Below are 23,900 nucleotides of genomic sequence, written 5' to 3' on the forward strand. Positions count from 1 at the left end.
TGGGCAACAACCCGATCGGTGCAGCAGGTGTTTCCTCACACCACACACAGGGAGTCCACTCAAGAGGGCTCCCACACTGGACCTTGCTCCATCAAACACTCTCCTCCTCCTCAAAGGGAACACTTGTCTTGGCAAACGTTGGTGTTCCTGGATCCAGGGCAGGTGGTCTTGGATTCCCTGGGTGATGTTCCCTCACGCAGCCTTGGTCCCCAAGTCCTGGTCCAGGCAAAAGTCTTGCACTGCTTTCTCTCCTCTGACGCTCGTCTGGCTGCTTGGCAAATGACACTTTTTCTTCCTGAGATTAACCCAGGCCCCTTACTTGTGACATCTCAGTGAATCAAAAAGCACCCTTAGAAGTGTACAGGGGAGGCCTGGTCCTCTATTCCCCAGTCTGTGTCGAACTCAGCTTACAGGAACGCAACAATCTACAACTCTGTCTGGGAAGGATGCGGGGAGGGAGAGGTTAAGGGTTGAGGAATCGCTTTACCTCCACTGCATGATTCACAATACAGGCCCAATCATGTACGCAGCATATACACACTACACAGCACTATATCCTCCATGGACTGGATCAATCGCAGGCACACGTACATCCAGCATATGCATTTAACATGCATGCAGTGCCCAGCACTGTATCCTTTATGTTCTGTACCACTTATGGGCACACATACATCCAGCATGTGCATCGAACATGTATACACTGTATCCTTTATATATTGGACAATTCACACGTAGACATATAATCAGCACATGCAATTATCCTGCATGCACTGCACAGCAAAACATCCTTGAGGTACCACTCATAGGCACAGGCCCCTAGAGCACATGCATGCACACACTATTCTGTTCTGCATTATCCCACTGTGGCAACATCCCAAGGCACACATACACCTAGCACAGATATACCACCTCTATACTGCGCAGAACATCAAACCAAGCTAAAGTAAGCCAAGCCTGAGTTGAGGACACAGCATTGGAGCCTTCAAAAGGCGAGTGAGCTTGTACGCCTCGCTCCAGTCACACAGTGTTAGAAACTGCTCTGGGTTTCTGACTTGCAGAGGTATGCAACCCGTCCCAGCAGCAACCACAATCCTAGCCAGGTTAAGTGATAAACATAGCCTAAAATAACCTGTGCTTACCCCCCAGCAGCTTGGCACAGAGCAGTCAGGCTTAACTTAAGAGGGAATATGTAAAGTAGTTGAGCAACACATCAAACAGCAAAACTGTGAAAACATCCCACAAAGATTCCACACCTGGTTAGAAAAACAAAACTTAATTTAATGATCAAAACAACAGAAATCCAAAAAGTAGAAGTTGAGTTATGAATTTTTAAAGAATAAACTTGATTGTAGTGCTTAGAAGCATTAAGCGCCAACCAGAGCTATCTGGTCACACTCAACTGGGTTGAATCTGAACAGTCAGACTGAGATGGAGAGTGGGTCAGATCTAGGGACCCACTGAAACAGTACCTTGTTTCGGAGTTGCATCGACATCAAGAACAAGTTGCGGAGAGCAATGGAGGCGGAGCATTGGCGTCAATCCCCAAGATGTAGGTGATGCATCAGCTCTGAGCCGTGCAAAGTTGCGATGCGTCGCACAGTCGGCAATACACTGTTCTCAATCCTCGCAGGAGCAGTGATGCGCAAGCGTCAACGGTAATGTGGTGTCCACGATCTTCTCAGCAGCGACAATGGAGATGCACTAGTTTTGAGCAGCGCAACAGTGTGAATGAATGGATTTTAGACTGAAGCAGCACTTTATACCCACTTCCAAGTGCCCAGGACTGGATTGGCACTACGTGGCAGGGCAAGACTTACAGATGGCAGAGTCCAGGTGCTGTAGGTGATGAGTTGGAAGCCTGTTGTGTCCAAAACTTCAGAAGAACAGGAGGCAAGCCAGCAAGCTGTTGTAGTCCCTCTGGTTTGGGCTCAAGTCTTGTGGGTCCAGTCCTTCTCACCCAGGCAAGGAGGGCAGCAGGTCAGCACTGCAACAAAGCAGTTCTTTCAGAGCAGCGGTCCAGCAGAGTAGCATTCCTTGTAGCAGCACAGCAGCCCTTCTTTCTCTTAGAGTGTCCACAGATACAGAAATGTATTGAGTTGGTGGTGTCAGAGGTCTAGTAATTAACCCAGATGTGCCTTTGAAGTGGAGGAGACTTCAAAGAAAGGTCCTTCCTTCATGCCCTGGCTCCAGACTCACTACAGGGGGCATGCAGCCCTTTGAGTGAGGACAGAGCATGCCTATTCAAGTGTAAGTGTCAGCCCGCCCTCCGATCCTTTTCCAGGATGCCCTATCAGGCTGTTGCTGGTCCATCAGTCTCACCTAAGCCCCCTTTGTGTGTCACTGTCTAGATAGAATGAACAAGCGTAGCTGTCACCCCACCCCAGACATGTACTGGAGACAGACAGTAGGCACCAAATGGCTAAAGTAAGAAAGTATCAACTTACTAAAAGTGGCATTTTCAGAATTATCATTTTAAATCAGACTTCACCATAAGTTGTGAATTTAAATTGCGATTCCAGGGACACCAAACTTAGGGGTCCCATCTCTTCCCAATTGGACATTTCACTTATAAAATGTAATAAGGCAATCCCAATGTTATCCTGTGGGAGAGACAGGCCTTGCAGTAGAGAAAAACTAATTTAAGAGTTTTTCACTAGTAGGCCATGTAAAATGTAAAAGCACGTCCTACTTTCTAAAAATACTGCACCCTGTCCTTGGCCTGGCTAGGGGCTAGCGGAGTGGTGACATATGTATTAACAAGCACTTGTAATGCAATAGGTCTTGCATATTTTTAATAAGTTAATTGACATCTTTTGACAACAACGCCTAGGAGCAAAAAATAAATAAACAACAAAAAACATGAGTGGAAACTGTGAAAAGAGGACTTAACAAAATCAAATAAAGTTAGCTTTAAAAAATAAATAGTTGCAATTTTGTGTGCCCTGCTGGGCATGTTTTTGCCAGTCACAAGCCTTCTGTTTGTGGGGCACTGGAAGTTTGAACAAAATAGTACCTCGCTAACGTCGGGAACAGCGGACGAGCACTAACTGAGTCGCAATCAATTAGTGCTTGATCCCTGCTCCACCCAGAGGAACGGAAATGATGCCAGATATGCCTTGATTAATTATGAGACAGCAAAGAAGAGTGCCACGCAAACCAACAAATGGTGAGCCACAGGCGGGCTCCAAGCCCTTTACGGAACACAACAATGTCCCGCATGCAAGACGCATGCGCAAGCACATGCACTCGCAGGCTCGACCATAAAAAGTAAGGTTCGGGCCTGGCAAAAGGGTTAACTTGCCAGGTCGATATGGCAGTTTAAAACTGCACTCATAGGCTCTGCAATGGCAAGCCATAGACATGGTTAAGGGGCTACTTAAGTGAGTGGCACAATCAGTGCTGCAGGCCCACTAGTTGCATTTACAGGCTGTGGGAACATGTGGGGCACTTTACTAGGGACTTTTAAATAAATTAAATATGTCAATTGGGTATGAGCCAATCTTACAATTTTTAGAGGAGACAGCACAAGCACATTAGCAGTGGTAAAGTGCTCAGTGCCCTACAGCCAACTACAATGAGGTCCAAGAAAAGATGAGGAAGGCAAAAAGTTTGGGGTGACCCTGCAGAAAGGGCCATTTCCAACACACAAGTTGAAAAAGTACCTGCTCACTCCTACTGATCACTACAAGGTATGATGCCACCACTTCGATCAAGCAGCTTAACCCCTCGCATAGCAAGAACCTTCCTCCACTATGAGGGTAGAGCTTTATGTTGCCCTCCGGGACAAGAAACAATGCAACCCATCAGAAAGGCTTACGTGATGCCACGCACAAGGACAACAAAATTCAGCATTAGGGATCCAGACATCAGTTGAGTTGGGCACTCAGGGCAAAAGTGCATGCCCATTGCCATTTCCATCCCAAAAGGGCCAAAGCTTTCAAATTATCACAACAGGAGTATATTATTCACGACAAACACTTGGCTCTGGAAAGACAGAGTTTGGCGAAAGGGATTACTCCTCCACAAACATGACTGATATCCCATTCGCCATATTACTACAGACTATGGAGATCGTAATACAACGGAGAGGATATCCGTTACTTTTGTGACGGTGAAACCTATCCACCAAACTCTAAATCACACCCTGAGAGTACTGATGACCAGTTATAAAACAGAACAGTGCATCAAGTTAATTCTAGTGAAGGGAGTTAAACAGAACTAATGGAAAATATTCTACATGAAATAAAAGTGACTTTTGGGACATGATGACCCAACGTCTTCAAGGGAGAGTCAAGGCTCCCATCTATGTGCTCAGGAAGTGATCTGTATGTGTATCCTCAGGCAAATTGTAAAAAAGCTCCTACATGAAAAATAAAACAAATATAATAAGCTAATATATGCTTGCAGTGGTGTGACCTAACAAATCAGGGCAAAACGTTCCCACTTTTTATAGCAGGAAAAAGCAATAGCCACAGGGCATTCCTTGGATACAGCAGGAAAGGGAATACAACAGTTTGTGTTTTGGTCTTTTACAAATAATCTGCCTTTCATTCTTATACTGTGTACTTCTTCAAAGTGATAACATTAGGATGTGTTCCCACTGTGTTATCAGTGGACAAGCTTAAATCATGACTGGTATCCTGTTTCTAACACAGGAAGTAAACTCTGCAAAGGCCACGTTGATAACATTCAGGGAGTAGAAGCGAAGCGAGCAAAATAGGAAATGTCATAACGAGTGAACACTGGACAGGAGCATGGACTAAAAGAGCAAAAGTTAAGTTCAAAAGTTAGGTTCTGGGCATCAGAAGCAAAAGGACTAATTTCTCTGCCTCTGCTCCATGAGACACTTATTTTGCAAGAGCCTCCACTGAACAGGCAGACATAGTTTTAGTAAACAATGTGACACGTGCCTCGTCATCCCCACTAAGTTTACTCACTATCAAAGTTTCTACACACTCCTAACTAGTACTCATGCACATAAAAAAGACCTAAAGAACAGACGCTCTGGAGCTACAAACATTCCGATAGATAATAGATGGCAAAACACTGGGCCAGGGGAGGGGAGATAAACACGGTGTACCATGAGTGAGATTTTCGTAGTGATTGTAAGAGAAGGAGGAGGCCCAATGTTAATGCATTTGGTGCCAAGGCAAAACACTCTGCCAGTGCGGTTTGCTTTAATTTTGGTGGTGTGCATTAGTAAACGTATTTACCTATCTTAGGGAATAAATAAGATGCTTCAGCCATTAATTTCTAACTCTTTTTAAATGATTTTACAGGTTAACAGGTAAATTACATTTTGTGCATATTTCACAATTCAAAACAAAGTGCAACCATATGGTTCAGCCTTATGGGCTTTCAACTGGCACGGTTACAGATATACATGATTCAAGTAGCTGATTCACGTCCCCATAGTAGTACATAATCAATCACATGCATTGTTTACAGTGGAAATCAATGTTCATAAGGACAAAGTCGACCTCTCTTCCCCTACACAGGAAGGCCTCAATTTCTAATCACCAACTGTACTAAGTGTAAATTTCAAGACTCCATTGCACAACACACCAAGATAATCAGCAAGAAGAACAAAACAGTCATCATCAACAAATACAGCTCTGCCCCCATGACACAGGTCTGACCGTGGACCACCAAATAAAGGGCTCAGAAGCTAGAAAACTATTGTTTGCCACTAATCGTTTGATCTAGCCTTTAACTGTTTTAATTGGTCCTTTATTGATATTATCTTTTAATGCATTTTACAGATAGATACGTTTCTGCAGAGCTTTGAATTGTATTTATCAATATATATTTAACATCAATATACAATAACATAAAACTTCCATCTTTTCTCCTTTAACAACATTATAAGCACACACAGGCCAAAAACTAGTTATTTGGAACTGTCTGAGGCCATAACATACCTAAAGTATAGCACTACAAATGTGTCAAAATGTCAATAATTTCACGTACATCTCTACAGAAACTGGTTGTGGGCACTACTGGGGAGGTCACACATTTTTAGGTCTACTGTGGCATGTCATTTTTCTCAGCTCAGGCTACAAAGATCACAGATATCAAGAATGTACTGTCACTTCCACGTCTCGGCTGTTTGAGAAATGCCACATTCTCTGCTTCTACTATGCTTTCAGTAGCTCTCGCCTCCATAAGGAGAGAGGTGGAGCACAAGCCTATCCAGCAACAATGTCAAAGATGTCAACTTACATTTGAGCATGGAACCAAGAAAAAAGGTTTGGGTCTATAAATGTGGCGTCTGTCCTTAAGTTATATAACTACTAACCAGTAATATTTAATGGAGGGAAATTTTCATGGTGCATGATAACAGTCTGTCAATATTTCTGCAGCTCTGGCAAGTGTCTGGTATCACTAGTAATACATGGTGTCTGTGGGGACATGGCCAAGGTGGCAGCGAGAGCAGCTGCATAAAAGCGAGCTCTGCTCTGCGTCGCAATAATCCTGGCTTTCACAGGGGCCTGAAGCTTACCACCACACTGCCAATGTTACCCTGAGTGTTGCCTGGGGAGGCTGAGATTGACAAAGCGAACTCCCCGCATTGTTGGTGTAGGTGGTGCTGTGCCGCATGCATTAGCGGCTGCAATTTGTGTGGTGAGCCGTCCTGTTGTCAGCGGGCAAATCGGAGGCCCCACACCAAAGATAGCAAGAAGCGGAGTGCACCTGGGGATTTGGTGTGGCTCGAGACAGTGGGACATCTGCGAGGAGCCCATTGCTGCTAAGAGGGGGTCGCGGACCTGCACAGTGAGTCAGGCCCCTACCTACCAACTGTCGATGGATATTGAAAACTATGTTCTACATGTGAGGACCACCTACCGTGAGAGGCGGGAGCTCCTTTGTAGCCTGGGGAGGACTGACCCGGCGAGGTGGGCACCTGGGTCCCATTACTGCCAGAGGGAGGCTGCGAGCTGCTGTGGTGAGACAGCCCCTCTTTCTTCACCCTGAAAGCCTGGTAGCCTACACCTTCCTTGGCAACTTATTTTCACAAGAGACCCCGGATCCCAGGGCTCTTGAACCCCTCCCCCCACCTTTCCTGTGGACCGCAACCACCAGTGGGGGCTCCCTATGGATATCCCTGACTTTGTGGGGAGCGTGTGGAGAGGACACGCTGTGTAAGCCCCCCAGACAGAACATTGGTCAACCTCCTTTTGAGGCATTCTTGTAGGTGTGTGGCAGTGAGCCACATGGTTTAGGCAGTGGCATGCACAATTGTGTTGTTGGTCGATGACTATGGACTGCAGCAGTGAGTCGTGCTCCCACCTATGGGGCGTTTTGACAAGCCTGATATGGGGAAATGCTCGGCAGTGGGTAGCTCTTAGTAAATGATTTGCCTCCGTGGAGGAGGGGGGTTCTTAGTGCCCCTGATTACGAGCTATATTGTGCTGCAGCTCAGTTGCAGTGGCCAATGCGATGGCTAGCTGGTGCACTGCTGTTGAATGTTCGAGATTCCTGGATGAACTAGTGGGATGACCCCTCCAGGACAGCCTTTTAGACACGGTCCCCCCTCGGGACACGGACACTGTATTCTTAGACGGTATGCTCGAGGAAGTAAGCAAAGCACACCCTACACACCCAGTCTACCGATTTGTGCAATACCAGAATGCTCAGGTTTAAAGGCAGCATATCATGTTCGAGACTGAGAAGATATGGGAATTGAGTCCTGGGCAGATATGGTATTTGAGGGGGGGATTCTGTTCCTTTGATACCTTACTGTTGGACCACGATCTGGGACTGTAATAATTCTTGCTATACTCGGCCCTCAGGGGCTTAATGCAGAGGACATGGCTGTCTGACTGGGAGCAACCTCCTATTGGGACACGATTAGAGACAGCCCTGATTTGGGGGGGGGGGGGTTTGAGGGAAATTCTACCAAGGCCATCACATGCCTATATCCCACACTACAGTAGCGACTTGCTAGGGAGAATGCAAAGCTGCATGACTGGTGGAAACTCTCATTTGGAACTAATATCTCGGACAAATTTTGGGACTGGTGCCTCCGGCCAGTTAGCCAGGTGACATGAAACATGTGGTTTCACTTCACTCAGTTCCAATATCTCAATGATGCATCTAATATCCCACGTAAGATTGGTAGGATGTTTCTGGGTGCGACTAGCACTTGCCCCAGGTGTTGGGCACAAGATGCAGATTTTCTTCACATGGTGTGGTTGTACGTGACGTGGAGATAAGCCCCTTCTGAGGGCAATGATGTCAGAGGTGACGGGCTGTTTGTTCCCGCTGGATCCTGTTCTCTGTTTACTCGTTGTGGGGCATATCACTAAAAAAAATGAAGGGTTTGTTGAGATTCTAAAATTTAGCTTTGATTTTGGCTAAACGTTGCATTACTATGTCCTGAAAGTCAGCTGAGCACCCCCACTGAGGCACTGGCATGCCGATATGCATAGATGAGCTCAGGTTAAACTGACGGTCCATAAGTGAATACACAAGAGAGGGAATGAGGTAGACCCTCTGGGATGTTGGGATACTTAAAGAAGTATGAAGCAAATGATCACCCCCTTTGAGAATACTGTTGCAGACCCTGTGGGATGCATAGATGTATGGGACCCCAACCCAATTACGATGTTACTGACATACTAGACGGATTGAGGGTATTGAGTTGACGTGTGCACTGGCTTGCCCTGAAAATAAGTTCTCTCTTCAGGGGAGAGGGTGGGCTTGATTTTGTATTTTTCCTTTTTTGTATTGTTCACATTGAGATGTAAATGCACTTGAAGCAACTGTCTGGTTTTTGGTACAGAGATGTTCTACCTGTTTGTTGTCCTGGCTACCGGTTTGTTGTCGGTGTTATCTGTTTGTTATAATTTGTTGTCGGTATATAATTTGTTGTTGGTAATATAATTTGACGGTAATATAATTTCTTGTCAGTGCTACCAGTTTGTTGTCGGCGTTATCCTGCCTAGGTCCCATTGAGATGCAGGTTCTCAGAGGGAGGGTGAGCGAACCTAGTTCACAGTATCTGACGGCACTCTGAACAAATACGTTTGAAATGCATCTGACTTCCTTCTTCCGATGTGGAGTGTTGTAAATGTATGCCTGAAGTGGCTCTGTTACACATGATAATGAGGCAAAATGCAGGATATTTACAAAAAAAAGAAACAGGGTCAGTATTACGATGTGGAAGACGTTAGGTATACTGTACTGAATTGTATTAGTTTGAACATTAGAATCTTAGGGAGGTTGGTGGGGGTTGCCCAAGATAAAGAACTATTTTGAGCCTGCCATTTCCTTACTCAAGTCTACTGTCCATTTATCCCTCAGTCATTTTAGTGCAGCGTTATGCATATGGCAGATATTACATAATCGCATGTAAATATTTTCATGGCACATTCTGGAACACCATGGGTTAGATATTCGGTTATTGCATCACAAAGCCATGGTGGTGGTTGCCTAGACATGGGAACTATATGTTAAAAAAACTGGCCAGCAAAAAACGAGTACTGCCTAGCATTACTGAATAAAGGGAGAGTATATTTGCAAACAACACACCCACCTTAGATATCTCCTGCCTCAGTCCATCACCCTATATACGTTGCCTCTGATACATCCCCAAAGCCAAACACCACAGCAGTAAATCTGGTACACAGGCATAATCTATTGTTTTTAATTGAAGAATTGACACCAGCAGTATCTCACAATATTTACAAACATTTCAGCAATAGTTCACACTATTCACACCTAAACATTGCCGTTGGGATCACCACACTATTAAATGAGCGGGTGGGGTCACATGACTCTTCCTCCAACCTAAACTCAGTGAAGGTGTAGGCCACATAGTAGGATTGAAAATTAGGAGCACACGTACTACACTTCCCAATGTATCTTCAGTCTACTAGTGCCAAGTTAAATACTGTTCAGAATTCTTTAGGCATTACTATTTGCTAAAAATGTTCTGGCTGAGATCAACCTTGTGATTATTTTATCAACTATCAGCGTGGCAGACATGTACCCCTAAGCATTAAAGACCTGCCCTTTTCAGTATAAAGGCAAAATCAGGGATGATGCGGCTTCTGACTCCACCGTTCAGAGCAGTGAAATAAACATGATTTCATGTACTCACAGGCCTGATAGCTCACCACAAATTGATAGTGCCACAATGGTTGGTTCTAAATCATGTCAACGTTTTGCGGGTAAATTAACACATCATTTGCATGCAGGGAGATTGCTTGTATACCTATGGTTAGCACTGCTCCCCACTGCTAATGCAAACAGAAGAGGAGATAAGGGACATCCTTGTTGAGTTCACCTTCCCAAATGGCAGACTTCCAAGATAATAGAATTAGTTCTTAGTCCTGAGTAAGAGCGTTCATAAAGCCCATTTTTTGCAACATTCTCTACGAGTATAGATACTTTCACAGGGGAAAAAATACATGCAGCAAATAAATCCTAAAACCAGCCTAACAATAAAAATGCTGGTAATAACTGCATCTCTTGATTAAGAGTGTTGCACCCTTTACAGTATATTACACAACCTCTCTCTACGACAATGAGCATGACCGTGATCATTATAATCACAATTAACTGCTAATATGTTGACATGTCTCACTAGAGTATGCAACCCAACCCGCTTCTTTCCTCTTCCATATTGGTTCTTCTCACTGATTAATCTGAAAAATCTAACACTCTCTCACTCCACTTAGGACGGGTCGACTCGTGTTTTGGAATTCAACCTTAGCTATCAACTTGCCTAATTCCCACATATCTCCCTCCCTCTAATTCCTCCTTGATGCGACTTTAGCTGTGATGTTTTATTTTCAATTGCTTGCATTCTTTGAAAATCAATATTTAATATAAAATATGTCAATAACTACAAGAAACTTACAGGAGAGAAAATGAATTATGGAAATGAAGAGGTCAGAAATATTTGACAATAAAACGTGAAAAACAGTAAGAGCTTTAATAGATAAAGGCAGAAAGCGACATAGTAAGGCAGCGAAAAATGTAATTTATTACGTGATGAAAGAAGAGTATAAACAGTTACCTGTCTGGTGCATCTTCAGAAACTAAATATAATAATGGAAGGTAGGTAGTGTTTCATTTGAAACATAAGGAGTGCTGATGCCCAAAGCACCGCTCAAAATACAGCAGCCAGTGCTATTAAATGTGCTATGCCGAATACCAAGGCTGCGCATTCCTGAATCCACCTTGGGTCTCTTTAATCCACTGCCAAACACCTTTATCCCAATCTCCTATGGTCCTGCTTTCTACTGTGTTGATGGTTTTACCGTCTTCTCTTCCTTGTTTGCCCTTTGTGTGTTCCTACCCCCCCCCTTGCTCTCGAGGAATGTCAGAAAAATAGTGCTGGTGGGCTTTACCTGCTCCAAAAATGAGCTCTGGTGTATCCTACTGGCAACCACTGGCTAAAATTAGGCACTGGGTACACTCAGTGCGTTATAGAGTGCTGGATCATATGGCCTTGACCTAATCGCAGTGCCTGCAATGTGGACGATATCCTAAATAATCCATTAAAAATCAGACCCCATTTTTTCACAGATCTCTTTTAAATCACTTACTTGATAAAAAAAAATAAAAAAAAAAGAAGGTTGTGTGAAATTCTGCTGCCTTTTAAAGGTAAATAATGTGGCCTACTGTAGAGAGGAAGATCGGGTTTGTTAAAGTCAGGAATCCAAGAATATGCTCTTCACACTCTGGCGGTTAGAAGAAACAAAATCCTTTATAACAGGTCCACGGCAGGTACAAGCATCCGCAGAGAAAGAGAACCAGTATACAAGTCCCGACTGAGTACTCTAGAACCTCAAAAGAGGATTCCATGGTTAAGTAATAATACACTAACTGCTTTCCAGATACAAATGTAAATAACACAGTAAATGAACAGTAACCACAAGAAACATTACAGTATATGGCAAATACAACAGCATGCACATATTACACCTACTTTGTAAAAAGAGACTGACAAAAGCATGATATAAATTTTTGATACCACTTTTAGATGACCAAACCAAACAACTTGTTCATATTCTGTACGAGAAATTAAAGGAACACTCATTTGAAAAGTGTTTAATACCTGTCAACCCCAATGTGTGGTATCTAAAACTACTGAAATACTACTGAAAAAGCGTGGCTTTTTGCCTATAATATAGAAAACAATGAGGAAAAATCTGTTACTCTTACCTCTCCACCATTGCTTTATTTGCTGGATCAAACCCCCACATTTATATGTTCTATTAACAGAAATTTCAGAAATTGCGTGACGACTAGAGACCACAAAAAACAGCTTCCAAGCAGCATCTCTAGGAAGAAATTAACTTCACTAAATAATGCAAATTTGGTTATCTTTCCGGGGCCGACCTGTTCTTTTACCAGTCTTGTTGTCAACAACAACAACAATTTTTTTCACTTGCCAAATCTTAACTACTAAAGCAGTGGGTAAATATCTGACATCAACAGGTCCACTGGAATTATGCTGCAACAGAAGATCGCATTATGAGGCACGTTGCATAAATTATGCAGCTGATGCAGCACACCCTCTATTATTTTGCAGTTTTATCATATATATAGCACTCCTTGGGTAGACACTTCATTAGTACCAGTTTCAGACTTGAATATGACAATTAGGACTGAGAAGTGACATGTTAACCTTTGTAAAGAGCCTGTCACTGTATGGCACCAATTTTGGCACCTTTAGTATCTTTTGATTCGTTTGCGCTTGAATTAACTTTATTGTTAAAATCTGCGATTATGTAACAGATATAGGATTGTGTGGCAAATACGTTGACCCCCTAATTATGCAGAAAATGCTGCAGCACCACATGATTCGTGTGGATCTGGTTATATTTCAAGGGTTACATTTTATTTAATTTATATGATGCAAACGTTCGACTATGTTTTTGTATCAATGCAATAAAATATTTTTTACTACTGCTACAACTTTTTACAAAAGCTGTCACTTCTAGCAAATTCAGAAACTCATTCTGAGATCTCTCAAATAATTCATTTGTGCTGATCACTGAAAATTAATATAAGTGACAGAGGCTTAAAGAACTAAAAAGTGTAGCTCACAAATTCTATTTTAGTCAATATCAAAATCCTAGTCAATTAAATGAATACGGCAATATTGGCATTGGAGACTTGAAATATGTCTTCACAGTGCCAGATTGAAACTCAGGAGCAGCATTCTCCCCCATGTGGGTTAACATTTCACCCAATTACAATTTGTCCAACTTCACTGGACATAAAATTATTGTGGTTAAATCAAATTTCCAAATTTCCAATTGCTCATTTGCACAGGAAGTAACATCTCTGGATTTACCATCATCCATCTGCACAGGAAATGACATCACTGGCTTTCCCATCTGCACAGGAATTTATGTCAATGGATTTCCCATCATCCATTTGCTTAGGAATAGACAACACTGGTTTCCACCAAAACCATCCTTAAAGGAAGTATCCATGCAAGTGGACTTCATTTCTCATCATCAATCTGCACAGGAAGTAACAACATCCCTCCTCTTGGGACCTATTTAATGACATCTGCTCCCATTCCTGCGTGGACCGCGTCCAGCGCCAGGAACCCTGGTGCTCTCCCTACCTACCGATACCCTTGTGCGCTCCTCCATGTGCATAATCCAAGCAGCAGTGTGCTGCACTGCTATCACACAACACAAAAGGAGCATTCACAGGTGCTTCCTGAAAGTTCTCATACACTCTCCCACACCGCACTCCTACCACTTCCGCACCAACATCTCCCAGCAACCTACTCGCCTACACTCGCACAAAGCAGCCACTCGCTCACAAACATCACCAAATCAGCACCCCACACTCGCATGCATGCTGCTTAACACCTGCACAGCAAACATGCCATGGAAAAATGGGACCTACTGCATGGCTACACTCCAGACTAGCTCTTTCTCACAGAAACATGGCTTACCCAAACCTCAGCACCGGATATCACTGTAGCCATCCCTGCCGGTTACAAAAAGCTTAGGCATGACCTTCAGCATAGTCTAGAGGTGGAGTCGCCATCATATTCAATTATGCCACCAGTTGCACGGACACCCCCACCAGATACATAGAATACCTCACGTTCAAGATACACATCAAAGCCAACTTCTCTCCTGGCGGAACACTTATATATAGAGCACCAGAACCCTGCACCAATTTCACCAGCGACATGAAAGACTTAGTCGCACATCTCATTATCAGTGCCCTTCACCCTCCTTGGAGACCTTCACTTTCACCTAGAAAACCGCACTGATACAAATTCTACAGCCCTTCTAGAAAACCTCACAAACCTTGGCCTCATAATATGTTACGAAATCCACCCACTCTCCCAGACCAGATTTTCTCCTCAATCAGAAGCATTACACTCACAAAGCCAGCAAGAATGACCGGGACAGACCAAGTCCTTGCACATTTCAGAATATCCACCCGCATCATCACAGACCTACCACTATTGAAACAGCCTATCGCAGGGGGAAAAGTATCTCAGAAGAGGAGCGAGCCTTTGCAATCTCCGATCAATGGCCCAAGCCCACATGTCACTTGCTGAAAGCCATTAAAAACGTCAACAGCTGGATCATCACATACATCGACATTATGGCACCCAGCAAGCACAACCCAACGGCAAGTATGTAACAATAGGCCAGCTGGTACACAGACGAACTCAGGCTGACTGAAATGCCACTGCAAGCAACTGAAGCGCAAATGGAGAAAAAGTCAAGACACCACAGATAAAGACATCTCCAAATCAGCGCTAAGACACTACCAGCAAAACACACAGAACACCATGCACACAGATCTTGCAGATCGCATCAAAGCCAGCACTAACACCACATTTCCTGCTGTGACCAGCAACATCAACCACTCAAAAGGAGTTTGCAAAAAGATCTCTGAATTCTTCTACAACAAAATCAACTCCATATACAGCAACGCAAATCCTCAACTAGACCACATCACTGTTGCAACTCAACTTCCCATCATAACAGATGAACGAACCCTGACTCCGTGCCTCGCCATCAACACCGTCAAAATTGCTGCTACTATGAATATCATCCACTCGGGGGCTCCATGTGACCCTTGTCCCCATCACGACTTCACCACAGAACACCTGCCTCTCAGTGAAGCACTAACACCATCCTCAAAGCCTCCATTGACTCAGACAGATTCCCAGACACCTGGAAACATTCCACCATCATGCCCCTGCTCAAGAAAACATCTGCTGACCCGCCACGCACACAAACTTAGCCCCCTTTTAACATATGGGCAACGGTCTTAGAGAAACTAACCAACCAAAGCCTCACTGACCATCTTAGCAACCACTAGCTCAACGCCACACAGTTCGGAACCAGGTCCAACTACAGTACGAAACAGCACTCATCACTGCCACAGAATACATCTGTAAGATCTTTGACAAGGGAGACATGGCCTCAATGTTCATCACTTAGCTGCATCCTCTTCAATGCATACATGATCCCTCTGGCCAACACCATCCACAACTACATCAACATCATCTCCTGTGCAGATGACACACACTCATACTCACCCCTCTCAGACAAGACCCCCAACACAAGAAAGGTTCGCCGCCTGCATGTCTGAAGTCGCAAACTAGATGAACGCCAACTGTCTCAACCCCGAAAAAACAGAAATAGCCATCTTCAGCAAGCACACCTCACCATTGGACTCCAGCTGGTGGTCGACCGAACTTGGACCCACACCCACAACAGGAACTTCGGAATAATCCTTGACAGCAAGCTGGACATGACCACACAAGTAAACTCCATTACTGCATCCTGCTTCAACATTCTGAAGACGTTAAGGAAGATCTTCAAATGGCTCTCAAGCAACACTTGAAAAACCGTCACTCATGACTAGTCACCAATAAGTTAGACTATGGGAACACCCAAATAACTCACTATAAGGCTACAAACCATCCAGAACTTGGCAGCCAAACTCCTCTTCAACCTCTCACACAACAAAACTCACATCACAACACATCTTTAGGGAACTACACTGGCTCCTGATACACAAACATGCTCAATTCAATTCAAACTCCTTACACAAAATCATGGCACTACACAACTCAGGCCCACCTGCCTTAACAGTCGCATTTCCTTCCAACTACCCAGACGCCCCCGCTCTGCAGAGCTCATACTTGCCCACATCCCACACATACACAGAACCAGATCAGGAGGACGGGCATTCTCTTACATTGCTCCTAAAGCATAGAACGACCTCCCACTCCACCTAAAAGGCTCTTCCTCGCTTCTTGAATTCCGCAAGAAGCCGAAGAACTGGCTTTTCGGTTTAACCAACCTACCACAGGCAAGGCTACAACACACACCTGCTCAGGCCAGGATAGCCTTGCAAGTGATAGTGTACTTTACAAATACATATGACATACTACTGCAAGCGCACTTCGGCTCCAGCTTAACTTCATCTTCAATGGTATGGGACAAGCATGGAATGCCACTCTTTCATGTCTACCATCAGCCTCCTCTAGCCCATGATGTCCACTTTCCCACAAGTGTCTTGATGCCAGTAGTTGCAATGATATGCAGAGTCTGAAGAGATGACAGCATGACAGGGACGGAATTCATAAGTGCTAATGCACCTAACAGCAGTGGTAGCAAGCAGCTTGGGAGAGTTCACTGGATGGTAGGATCCAAAGCAAGTCACACATAATCTACTGAAGAACCAGTGTGTCCTCGGTTAAACACCGAAAATATGAAGGTGCCTCACAAGCAGGACTACTTGAATTAGATGCCAGTGGTAAGCCAAATTATGAAGCTAAACAGGAAGAGCTCCCTAAGTCTTTAGAAAATAATTAATTATTCTACTACCTTCATCAGCCAAATTGACACCCAACCGAACAAGCAATACATTATAGCCAGTACTTACAACATGCATTCAGTACAGTGCAGTCATCCTTATTTGGTATTCATCCTACTTGGAACATACCAACATTAACACAACACACCATTGCTCCAATTCCTGCTACAAATGGGCATACTTAAAACAGCACAAAAAAAAGGTTGACTGCTCTCTCCACCACGTGCACTACCACATCATGCTTTAGTAAGTGAATATACACTAAGAAACATTCCTGGCCCTGCCCTGATAACAATGCTATTAGGGAACTAAGAGGCAAGTCAGGGGTCATGTCCGGGCTAAATTTTTATAATACATGGTGCAAAAATGTAGTCTAATAAATCAAAAAAATAGTTTTTATACATCAGACATGATGAACTCACATATGTGACGGTGCTCTCGTACGTGATAATTAAGAACAAGCATTGACAAAGTCAATAGTTCCTGGCAACCAGAAAGCTATTTGCGTTGTCAATGAGAATGTCTTTTAGCCAGGTGTTATGGAGTAGAGTGGATGTATGCGGTGTAGAGTGGAATTATGGGGGTGGATTGGAACTGTTTCTTGTGGAATTGTGTGGTGTGGAATTGTGTTGGGCTGAGTGGAGTTATGTGTAGTGGAATTATGTTTCATGGTGCGCAGTGGGATTATGTGGATAGTAATTATGTGGTATTGAATGTACTGGAATTTTGAGGAGCAGGATTGTGTTTCATGGAGTGTAAATATGTGGCATGGTATTGTGGAGTGGAATTATGTGGTGTGGTGTTTAATTTGTGGCATGATGCAAAATTCAGCAGTGTCGATTGGATATACGTGGTGTGTAGTGGAATTGTGTTGTGGAGTGGGATTATGTGGTTTGATGTGGAATGGAACTGTATGGGGTTGAAAAGTGTGGAGTTGAATAGTGTGGTGTTGAGTGAAATTATTTTGAGTGGAATTATGTGTCATAGTGTGGAGTGTATTTATGTGAATTGTTGCTATGTGACAAGAGTGGATTTATGTGGGGAGTATGTATGTGGTACTGAATAGAGGGTAATTATGTAGAGTTGAATTATGTGGAGTTGAGTGGTATTATGTGGACTGTGAATATGCTGCTTCATGTCTGTGGAATTGTGTGGTGAGGAATTGTGTGGTGTTGTGTGTGTAGGAGAGTAGCCTCTTTCTAGCATGGTTAACCCACCTTTTGGCCTGTTTGAGAGTGTGTCAGTGTGTTTTGCCTGTCTCACTGGGATCCTGCTAGCCAGGACCCCAGTGCTCATAGTTTGTGGCCTAATGTGTATGCCTGTGTGGTGCCTAACTGTGTCACTAAAGCTCTGCTAACCAGAACCTCAGTGCTTATGCTCTCTCTGCTTTTAAATTTGTCACTGTAGGCCAGTGACTCCATTTACCAATTTGAATTGGCACACTGGACCCCCCTTATAAGTCCATAGTACATGGTACCTAGGTACCCAGGGCATTGGGGTTCCAGGAGATCCATATGGGCTGCAGCATTTCTTTTGCCACCCATAGGGAGCTCAGACAAACCTTTAAACGGGACTGCCATTGCAGCCTGCATGAAATTGTGCACACACTATTTCACAGCCATTTTCACTGCAATTAAGTAACTTATAAGTCATCTATATGTCTAACCATCACTTGCTGAAGGTTAGGTGCAAAGTTACTAAGTGTGATGGCACCCTTGCACTAGCAAAGGGGCCCCCACATAGTTCAGGGCCATTTCCCCGGACTTTGGGAGTGCAGGGACACCATTACACACGTGCACGACATATAGGTCAATACCTATATGTAGCTTCACAATGTTAACTCCGAATATGGCCATGTAACATGTCTAAGATCATGAAATTGTCCCCACCATTCCAAATCTAGTATTGGGGAGCCAATTCCATGCATTATGGGGGTTCCACCATGGACCCCCAGTACTGCCAAACCAGCTCTCTGAGGCTTGCACTGCAGCTATAGCTGCTGCCACCTCACAGAAAGGGTTCTACCCTCCTGGGGTCTGGGCCGCCCAGTGCCAAGAAGGCAGAAAAAAGCATTTCCTCTTTAAGCAGGGTGTTACACCCTCTCCCTTTGGAAATAGGGGTTACAGGCTGGGGTGAGGTGGCCTTCCCAGCCTCTGGAAATGCTTTGAAGGGCACAAATGGGGCCCTCCTTGCATAAACCAGTCTACACCAGTTCAGTGACCCCTTCTCCCCTGTTCTGGCGGGAAACTGGACAAAGGAAAGGGGAGTGACCACTCCCCTGTCCATCACCACCCCAGGGGTGGTGCTCAGAGCTCCTCCAGAGTGACCCAGACTTCGGCCATCTTGCTTTGCAAGGTGTGGGGGCACTCTGGAGAGCTCTGAGTGGCCAGTGCCAGCAGGTGACGTCAGAGACCCCTCCTGATAGGTCCATATCTGATAAGGTAGCCAATCCCCCTCTCAGGGCTATTTAGGGTCTCTCCTGTGGGTTCTCTTCAGATTCTGCTTGCAAGTTTCCTGCAGGAATCCTCTGCAACAACTTCAGACTCTTCTGACCTCGGATCAACCACAGCCTGCTCCAAGAAACGTTGTAACTGCAACAAAGTGTCTACAAGAGACACTTTTCTTCAGCAACTCAGCTCCAGGTCAACAACTGCAACAGTTTCCACGGTGTGCACGCTCTAGGGACTCCCTGTCTTCATGCTGCACCAGAAGAACCGAATAAATCTACCGTGGAGTGACGGAGTCACTCCCCTGCTCCAAGCAGACACCTTCAAAGACAACGACTGGTACCCTGGGACTCCTCTCACAACGATGAGCATGCTCCTAAGGACACTGAGGGTGGACATCATTGACACAGACTGTCCTTAGGTCCTGCTGACGCAATTTGGAGGAGGTAACATCATGCCTTCCACGAAAACGACAGTACCTCTGTGTACTGTGCCTTCTTCACCTCCTGAGGCCTCTGTGCACTCTTTGCAAAATTCCTTTGTGCACAGCCTGGCCCAGGTCCCCAGCACTCCACCGTATGACGCTCAACTCGCTGAGTGTTTCTCCGGCGGCGTGGGACCTTCTTTTGATGTGCTGCATCAACCGTGTTTTGCACCTCCTTTGAACCCGGATCCTGCGGCTTCTCTGGGTGCTGGCTGGTATTCTGAGGGCTCTCTAAAGTGCTGAGAGCCCCCTCTTCCTCCTCACACAGATTTGAGGCCCCCAGGTCCCTACTGGGTTCATCTAGCACCATTTTGATGAAACATGCACTTTTGTCGTAGCCAAGGCTTGTTGGCGCCTTCCAACACGAAATCCCATCTGCAACAATCTGCACGCCGTGGGACATCTTTTGCATCAAGCAGGAACCCGCTGACATCTTCCTAGGGTGTATTGCTGCAGTCTTCAACTAACTGGCGACTCCTCTATTGTACCCTCTTCTGGGTTGGCAGGAGCTCCTGCCCTTCCTGGAACTTCTTTCGACTTCTGGACTTGGTCCCCTTCCTTTGCAGGCCTTCAGGTCCAATAATCCAGCAATTGTTCTTTGCAGACTTGGTTGGCTGCTGCAAAATCCCAAAAACGAGGTGTAGTGTGTCCTAAGGAAACTTGCAGTACTTTACTCCTGCTTTTCTGGGCTCGATTAATTTACTTACCTTTACTGTATCCTTACGCTCCCAGCGATTCTGCACACACTACACTTGTCTAGGGGGGTATTTGTGATTCACATTCCACTTTTTTAGTATATGGTTTGTGTTGCCCCTAGACCTATTTTCTCCACTGCGTTCTATAGGATTTCCTAATGTTTGCATTGTTCTATGACTATTTACTTGTTTAATTTTGGTGTCTAGTGTATATATTGTGTCTAATACTTACCTCCAGGAGTATTGTCTCTAAGATATTTTTGGTACTGTGCCACCCAAACAAATATCTTTATTTTTGGAAACACTGAGTATTGTCTTTACTTATGTATAAGTACTGTCTAACTATAAGTGGTGTTACATGAGATTTGCATGTCTCCTAGTTCAGCCTAAGCTGCTCTGCTATAGCTACCTCTATCAGCCTAAGCTGCTAGAACACTACTACATTTCACTAATAAGGGATAACTGGACCTGTTATAGGGTGTAAGTACCCCAGGTACCCACTGCAAACCAGGCCAGCCTCCTTCAGTGTGGAATTATGTGGCATGGTGTGGAGTGCAATTATGTGGAGCGGAATGATGTCGCATGGCGTGGGGTGTAATTATGTGGCACAGTGTGGAGTGGTATTATGCGGCATGATGAGAAGTTGATTTTTATGAAGTGGAATTATGCGTTTTGAATTGAGTGAATATGCGTAGACTGTAAATATATGGCATGAAATGTAATTATGTAGGTTGGAGTAGAATTATGGGTGATTGAATTATCTGCAGTTGAATTGTGTTGCATGGTGTGTAATTCTATGGTTTGGAGTAGGATTATGTTTTGTGGAGTGGTAATATGTGACGGGGTATTATCTGGCATGGAGAGGAGTGGAAATATGTAGAGTTGAATTTATTGGTTTGTAATTATGTGGCATTGAGTGGATTGATGTGGAGTGGGAGTGTGTGTAGTTGAATTGTGTGGCGTGGAATGACATGTTTATATATGTAGTGTGGCATGGAATTATATGGCATGGATTTGTGTTATGCCATTGTGTGCCACCTAATTGTGTGGCATTCTCCTTTTTTTCTAGTATAAAGCTTTTGTTATCCTGTTTGTTTTTTCGGCACTAGTTGATCTACTGGTGCATGTTTTCTATGCTGTTTACTTCAAATGAGTGTCATTGCCTGCATTAATGTGTTTTTTGTAAATGCTGTAATAACAGCAGCATACTTAGCTTCCGACTGATTGTATATTTGGGTTTGTGCTCAAGTGCTTTCCTTTGATAATTTTCTTTGGTTTTTCCTTTCTAGTGGAATATCTTTGGTGCTTCATGTGTCTGTGCAGAGTAGGTGCTGGTGAGTCTATCTGTCTTTGGTGAGTGAGTAGTATTGGTTTTGAGTATATAGGTCTTTGTGATAAAGCCCCACATTATTTATTACTTATTTTACACAGAGTTGGTTGTTGTTGACTTATTTGTCATGTTACTGTTATTAGTAAGGATTATGGATAGTCGCATGATGTGTTGGTATGCTTTTATAATCTTCCTCTGACCATGATTATGGAACTAACTGCAGCTGAGACAGAGGAGAAAGTGCAAGATTCTGGCAGTAAATCTGCTGTCTGAGAGGAATCATCTGATGCTGAAGACACTCTCAGTGCAGAGGAAGTGCCCATTTCAGAGGGGGACACTGGTGTGCTGATTGTGCACCCAGAGGTATCTGGATTGCAGCCTGGGGTTGAAAGGCTTCCCAATGGAAGAGCTGAACTCTGGACTGCCCTAAACATGGTGCAGCAGGCGTTGCCTGCCTTTACCGGTGTTGCAGGGTGTAGAGTGAATACTGAAAACTTTTTGCCTATAAATTACTTTCTGTTGTTTATGGACAAGGTATTTTTGGATGAGATTGTTGAGCAAACTAATTTGTATGCTGAACAGTATTTGAGGGACAACAGTGCCAGACTTAAGCAACACTCTAGAGCTACCCAGTGAACTCCCACAAATCTGGATAAATTGAAGAAGTTCTTGGGTTTCACTTTTCTGATGGGCTTGATAAGGAAGCCGTCACTGTCTTCACATTGGTCTACTAGTCATTTGATGGCAACAACTCTATTTTTTTTAACTATAAGTCGTGACTGGTATTTGCTTCTGCTTCAGATGCTGCATTTTGTTGATAATGCTTTAGCCTTGCCATGAGTTCACCCTGATTGTGACTGTCTTTTTAAGATTAGGCCTGTCCTTGATCACTTAGTAGTTTGGTTTGCAGAGATCTATATTCCAGGGAAACGAATAACTGTTGACAAATATTTTGACCTGTTCTAGGGCTGCTTTTTAGGCAGTACACTCCTAGCAAGAGGGCATGTTATGGAATTAAGATGTATATGCTGTCTGAGAGTAAGAGGGATATGTCTAAACATTTAGGAGGTGCACTGGTAGGGATTCCAGTATTAACCCCGATAGATGTCTGTCCACTTTTGGAGTTAGTGAGAAGATTGTGTGGGGACTTGGTAGAGGACTTTTTAAGAAAAGTCACCTTTCATATGTAGATAACTTCTACACTGGTGTGCAATTGTTCAGGAAATTGGTCAAAGTAGACACTGTTGCTTGTGGCACAATCCACTCTAACCGTAAAGGTTACCAAGAGAGCTTGTTGTTAAAAAAAAAAAAAAAAAAAAAAAAAATACACACCTTGCAAGGGGGCATTGGCAGTGCTCTGCTTAGGAGAGATGTCTACATGTCTACTACCATCCAAGATTAAAGTACTTCACCTGTGACTGTTTGGGGTCAGTTTGCTGAAGCGCGGAAACCTGTGTGCATTTTAGATAATAGGCACATGGGTAGTGTTGACAGAGTAGATCAGGGGTTGGAACCTTGCACTGCTGTTCATAAGGTTTACATTTGGTATAAGAAGTTGGCTATCTATCTTTTCCACTTAGCAACCATTAATACTTCTATTGTATGGAAGAATTGTTCTCCAGTGTCCAAGATGATGTGTTCAATTTCAGGAGACTGTGATAGGCAGCATTGTTGTAGTGGAACAGGCAAGTGTTCCTGCAGTTTGAGTGGTGGAGGATGTGGCTAGATTGAAAGATTGCCACTTTCTTGATCACATTCCTCCCATGCCCAAAACGACTTTCCCAGTAGGAGACGTGGAGTCTGTATGCAAAGAGATACAAGGAAAGAGAGTTGTATGTAGTGCCCCGACTGTCCATCTAAACATGGGCTGTGTGTGCCAGCTTATTTCAGAATGTACCACATCCAAAAGAATTTTAGAGAGCTACAGTGAGCATAAAAGTGAACTGCGTGTTCTATATTGTTTTATATTTTTTCAGTTTCACGGCTGGTATTAGTGTCATGTATTTAGCTTGAGCTTTTGCTTTTGTAGCTTTTTTATTTTATTAAAACTAGTTTGTGTTTTCTTTTTTGTTAAAAAGAAATGTCATGGCAGTGTGCGTGCCTGGCAGTGT

At 44.0% G+C, this 23,900-nt stretch overlaps 1 protein-coding gene across 1 annotated transcript in view; it reads right to left on the reverse strand.

The window, feature by feature from the left end:
* TGFBRAP1 (transforming growth factor beta receptor associated protein 1) overlaps positions 1 to 23,900 on the reverse strand; it is a 221,629-nt gene that overhangs the window by 190,820 nt on the left and 6,909 nt on the right. The gene's annotated exons all lie outside the window — the stretch shown is intronic.

Source organism: Pleurodeles waltl, chromosome 8 (assembly GCF_031143425.1).
Source record: "Pleurodeles waltl isolate 20211129_DDA chromosome 8, aPleWal1.hap1.20221129, whole genome shotgun sequence".
Classification (NCBI taxonomy): domain Eukaryota; kingdom Metazoa; phylum Chordata; class Amphibia; order Caudata; family Salamandridae; genus Pleurodeles; species Pleurodeles waltl.